We start from the raw sequence: 6,905 nt of genomic DNA on the forward strand, positions 1-6,905 counted from the left end.
TTATTTTTAATTATTTTGGTTATAATACTCACGAATCTTGTACTTATCGGAGAATATCCTCCTCATGTGTTTTCTTTATTTTTACGAATGCTTGTATTTGTTGTTTATCCATTACTTTGTATTGCAATATTCATTAACTAATAAAATGCATCATAATTTTTTTTAGTACCACCATGTCAAACTTGACAAAGCTCGAATTTGTTGCACTCGACATTACGGGGAAAAATTATATGCCATGGACTCTCGATGTAGAAATGCATCTTGAGTCATTGGGTCTAAGCGAGACCATTAAAGAAAATGGTATATCTTCATCACAAGAAAAAGCAAAAGCTATAATATTTTTGCGTCGACATCTCGATGAAGGTTTAAAATGTGAATATCTCATCGAAAAAGATCACATGACTCTGTGGAAAGGATTGAAAGAAAAATTTGAAAATATAAGGGAAGTTATACTTCCGACCGCCCGTGATGAATGGAATATGTTAAGATTCCAAGATTTTAAGAAAGTCAGTGATTACAATTCAGCGATGTATCGAATAATCTCGCAGCTAAAATTTTGTGGACATGAGGTCACAGAATCGGAAATGATTGAAAAAAAAATTTCCACGTTTCACGCATCAAATATAACTTTACAACAACAATATAGAGTGCGTGGATTTGCAAGATATTTTGAGCTCATCGTCTGACTTCTTGTGGCGGAAAAAAACGAGCTACTAATGAGAAATCATCAGTCCCGACCCACTGGATCATCAGCATTTCCAGAAGTAAATGCTGTAAGTAAAAATGAATTTAAACCTGGAAACCAAAATCAAATTCAAAGACAAGATTTTGGTCGAGGTCGAGGTCGTGGTCGTGGACGTGGACGTGGAATTGGTCGTGATCGTGGTCGAGGCCGTGTTTTTGAAAACAATAGAAATAGTTATTTTTATAACTCATCTTAAAAGGGCGTCACGAACCACCCACAGAAAAGGCATCATGAGAACATGAGTGTTAATGAAAATCACTCGAAAAGATTTGAAAGTTCTTGTTTCAGATGCGGCACTCCAAGACATTGGTCTCGTATTTGTCGAGCCCCTGAGCACCTTTGCAAGCTCTATAGAGAATCGATAAAGGGGAAAGAAAAAGAGACCAACTTCACTGAGCGAAGTGACCGTTTGAGTGATTCAACTCATTTTGATGCTGCTGATTTTATGAATGATTTCTCTGGAAATGATCAATATGTTGGTGGGATAGAAATGAACAATATTGATGCTGCAGATTTTCTCAATGATTTCTCTGAAAATGAACAATATAGTGGTAGAATATAAATGTACAATAATTTATTTTTCATGTATTTATATGATAATGTTTTATTGTACAATTATGATATGTGTTATATTTAAATATGTATTGTCATTAATTTTTTTTCATTGCATATTTTTTGAAGTTCAAATATGGAAAATGCTATGAGCAAAGCTGAAGTTTGCATACCCGATAGTGGTACAACGCACACTATCCTCCGAGATAAAAGATATTTCTTGGAACTAAAACCAACAAAAACAACGGTGAATACAATATCAGGTCCTGTAGACTTGATTAAAGGATGTGGTAAAGCACAATTTTTGTTACCTAATGGTACAAAATTTTTGATCAATGATGCTTTATATTCACCACAATCGAAAAGAAATTTGTTGAGTTTTAATGATATATATTCCCATGGGTATGATACTCAAACAATGAATGAAGGGAATGAGAAATATATGTGTCTTACCACATATAAATCAGGAAAGAAATATGTGATTGAAAAACTACCAATGCTCCCTACTGGATTGCATTATACACATATACGTCCCATTGAATCAAACATGGTAATTGATAATTCTTCAATATTAACCAATTGGCATGATCGATTAGGACATCCTGGTTCAACAATGATGCGAAGAATTATAGAAAATACACATGGTCATCCATTGAAAGACCAGAAGATCTTTCAGAATAATAAGTTTCAATGTAAAGCATGTTCTCTTGGAAAACTTATTATAAGACCATCACCAGCCAAAATCCAAACTGAATCACCAATGTTTCTTGAACGTATTCAGGGTGATATTTGTGGACCAATCCATCCACCATGTGGACCATTCAGATACTTTATGGTATTGATTGATGCCTCCAGCAGATGGTCACATGTATGTTTATTGTCAACTCGAAATGTTGCATTTGCAAGATTACTTGCTCAAATAATAAAATTGAGGAATCAATTTCCCGATTATACAATCAAGAAAATTAGACTTGATAATGCTGGTGAATTTACTTCCCAGACTTTCAATGATTATTGTATGTCTATGGGAATCATTGTTGAGCATCCTGTTGCTCATGTACATACTCAAAATGGATTGGCTGAATCATTGATTAAACGTCTGCAAATGATTGCTAGACCAATGATTATGAAAACAAAGCTCCCTATTTCTATATGGGGACATGCAATTTTACATGCTGCTTCATTAATTCGCATCAGACCAAGTGCATATCATAAATACTCCCCATTGCAGCTTGCATTTGGTAAAGAACCAGACATTTCTCATCTGAGAATTTTTGGATGTATGGTGTATGTGCCTATTGCACCACCTCAACGAAAGAAAATGGGACCTCAAAGAAAGATTGGAATTTATATTGGTTATGATAGTCCATCGATCATTCGATATCTTGAACCACAGACAGGCGACGTGTTCACAGCACGTTTTGCTGATTGTCATTTTAATGAGGAAATCTTCCCAATGTTAGGGGGAGAACAGAAACATACCGAAAAAGAAATTACATGGTATGTATCATCATTGTTACATCTGGATCCAAGAACAAAACAATGTGAAAAAGATGTACAGCAAATTGTGCACTTGCAAAGAATAGCAAATCAAATACCAGATGCATTTGCAGACACAAAAGGGGTAACTAAATCATATATACATGCTGCAAATGCCCCTGCTCGAATTGAAATTCCGAAGAAACAAATTGAAGATAGTCATGATGTCATTAAACGCCTGAAGCGTGGAAGGCCAGTTGGTTCCAAGGATAAAAATCCTCGAAAAAGAAAATTCATAGAGAAACACAATGATCACAAAATAGAGAATGATGTTCCTGAAGAAACACATAATGATCACAAAATAGAGAATGATGTTCCTGAAGAAACACATGATGATGAAAATGTTTTGTCAGAACCACAAACTGACGAGAATCATGAAATCTCTATCAATTATATTAATACTGGAAAAATATGGAACCGAAAAGATATAGAAGAAATTGATGATATATTTTCTTATAATGTGGCAATCGACATCATAAATGATAATGAAGATCATGAACCAAAATCTTTTGGTGAATGTAAAAATCGGCAGGATTGGATAAAATGGAAAGATGCCATCCAGGTTGAATTGGATTCGCTAAATAAACGTAATGTTTTTGGACCTATAGTCCTTACACCTGAAGGTGTAAAACCTGTTGGATACAAATGGGTTTTTATTCGAAAGCGAAATGAGAAAAATGAAATAGTAAGATATAAAGCTCGACTTGTTGCACAAGGTTTTTCTCAAAGGCCTGGAATTGATTATGAAGAAACGTATTCTCCTGTGATGGATGCAATTACGTTTCGGTATTTGATTAGCTTGGCAGTATCTGAAAATTTAGAAATGCGTCTTATGGATGTTGTTACAGCCTACTTATATGGATCACTTGATAGTAATATATATATGAAAATCCCTGAAGGATTTAAGATGCCTGAAGCACAAAGTTCAAAACCCAGAGAATGTTATTCTGTGAAATTACTAAGATCATTATATGGGTTGAAGCAATCCGGCAGAATGTGGTATAATAGGCTAAGTGATCACTTGATGAAAAAGGGATATGTAAATAATTCAATATGCCCTTGTGTTTTCATTAAGAAAACAACATCCGGATGCGTAATTATTGCTGTATATGTTGATGATTTAAACATCATTGGAACAAATAAGGAAATTCAAGAAGTTGTGTCATACTTGAAAGAAGAATTTGAAATGAAGGATCTTGGAAAAACCAAGTATTGTCTGGGTTTACAAATTGAACAAAAAGAATGTGGAATATTTGTTCACCAGACAAATTATACAGAAAAGATCCTTAAACGTTTTAATATGGACAAATCAAATCCTTTAAGTACTCCAATGGTTGTTAGATCATTAAACATAGAAAAGGATCCATTCCGTCCATGTGAAGATGATGAAGATATTCTTGGTCCAGAAGTACCATATCTAAGTGCTATCGGTGCCCTTATGTATCTTACAAATTGTACAAGGCCTGATATATCTTTTGCCGTAAATTTATTGGCAAGATTTAGCACATATCCAACAAAGAGACATTGGAACGGAATTAAACATATATTCCGTTATCTACGAGGAACGACAGACTTGGGACTTTTGTATTCAAAAGATGCTAATCCAAGTATAATTGGTTATGCCGATGCTGGATACTTATCTGATCCACACAAAGCACGTTCTCAAACTGGATATGTATTTACTCGTGGAGGCACTGCAATTTCTTGGCGTTCACAGAAACAAACACTTGTAACAACTTCATCAAATCATGCCGAGATTATTGCACTACATGAAGCAAGCCGTGAATGTGTGTGGTTAAAATCAATGACTCAACATATCCAAATCTCATGCGGATTATCATTCGACGAGAAGCCTGTGATACTATATGAAGATAATGCTGCATGTGTTGCTCAAATGAAAGAAGGATACATAAAAAGCGACAGAACTAAACATATTCCTCCTAAGTTCTTCGCATTCACCAAGGAGCTTGAGAAGAATAAATGTATTGATGTTCGTCACATTCAATCAAGTGAAAACTCATCAGATCTCTTCACAAAGGCACTTCCTACGACAATATTCAGAAAGCACATATATAATATTGGGATGCGCAATCTACGAAATTTGTGAAGAATTGTTCGTGTCAACATGAGGGGGAGTTTACGTGACTGCACTCTTTTTCCCTTACTATGGTTTTTATCCCAATGGGTTTTTCCTAGTAAGGTTTTTAACGAGGCAGTATAAAAACACGTAATGTATACAATCATTATGATCATCATCACAAGGGGGAGTGTTGAAAAATTATTTAAAAATGTGTTAAATATTTGTGTTGAAAATGTGAATGTTGAATGTTGAAAATTAGGTAAAATTAGGTGTTGAATATTGAAAATTAGTGTGTGATGATGTAGGTAATGATGTATTTTATTTTTGGATTATTTGTAAAAATTTTCTATAAATAGATCTCTCATTTGTGAAGAAAATCAGAATTGAGTTGAGAAAAAAATATTATAAAGTGTGTAGTGTGATAATTTTGAGAGTTTGAGATTTTTACTTTTTATCATAAATTTTTACTTTTTCACAACATATATTACACATGTGGAGACCTTTAGTTTTAAGTTTTTTACGCCGAAACTTCAAAATCAAATCAAGTAGCCAATTTTTTTATGATTAAAAAAAATGTAGGCCAATTTTAGAATTAAGAATCCGGAAATTTGTGTTCCGTGGCTGAAATTCTTTTAGAAAAATTTTTAAAATTGAAATGATATTTTGAGAAATGAAACACAATATATATGTGTGTGTTTTGACATGCTTCACACGCATCATACATATATATGTGAGCACAATTAATGTGTCATTCACCTATTAAATGTGATGAAACATATCAAAATTATACATCCAAAAAGAAAGAATGCTGCCCACCAACCATGTTCGTCTCTTTATCCACTAATAAGATGACATTCGCATATTAGATGCGATTAAGCATATCAAAATTGTATATCCAATATATGAGTATCACCTTATTGGTAGACACAGAGATTGACACGATTCATGGACAGCATAGCAAAAAATATATTATAATACAACATTTCCTATTTTGGAAATTAGATGGGAAAAAGAAATATGTGTATCCTGTTTTGTAATGCCAACCTAATTAAAATGTGAACATGTTATGTTATTAATTAATGCCAGAGGTTGCATCACCTGCCTAAACATATGCTGTGACTATTTTATATTGGTGTGCGGGTGTTAATTAACGATTTTTATTTTAGTAATGTTATTAATTTTAATGTATATGCATTAAATTTTAATGTAAAAATAATTTAATTATATTATATTTAATATAAAGTTTTAATTTAATTAAATTATATTTAATATAAAGTTTAATATATTGATTTTGAGTTTTAAATTATTTTTTATTGTGATTTTATTATGTTTTATTTTTGGATTAATAAAACAATCAAATTAGTTAACTGTCGTTCATTTTATTTAATAATAGAACAATTTAGCGTCGTGATCTATTTTTTTATTTTTTTCTTTTTTGTAGGTTTTTAAAAATGTATCGATTCAAAATTGCGGTTTAATCTCTAGCCATTTTCATATTTTTGGTATGACATCATTTAAATATAATCTGTTCCAACTTCAACATGTAATAATTTTAAATGGCAGCTAAACTTTTATTAATTTTTACAATTATGATATTACTCATATTTAAACATAAATCTAATTAATTATAATAAATATTATACAAGAACGTAACACATACGTCGATTTACCGATATAGATTATCAAGTGATGATTGATGAGATAAATTTTTCAAAAAGGCAAAATCATTCAATATTCTTTTTCCCATTTTCATTTACCACGGCCCACGGGTCTTGTAAACTTTAAGTGGACCCGTAGAAGAATCACTCGTACCAAGTTGAGCTTGAACAAAAACGAAAGCATTCAGATTTCAAGCCTGTTTTTCTAAAAAATATTAAAAATTAAAAATCACCGAGGTGCTCTCTACTAAGATAGCGAAGGAACGTGATACTTCGGTTGTTATATAATTTAAATTTTTTTAGTAAATCGACAAACGAAAGATCCAATAAT

This window comes from Primulina huaijiensis, chromosome 7 (genome assembly GCF_012295235.1).
Source record: "Primulina huaijiensis isolate GDHJ02 chromosome 7, ASM1229523v2, whole genome shotgun sequence".
NCBI lineage: Eukaryota > Viridiplantae > Streptophyta > Magnoliopsida > Lamiales > Gesneriaceae > Primulina > Primulina huaijiensis.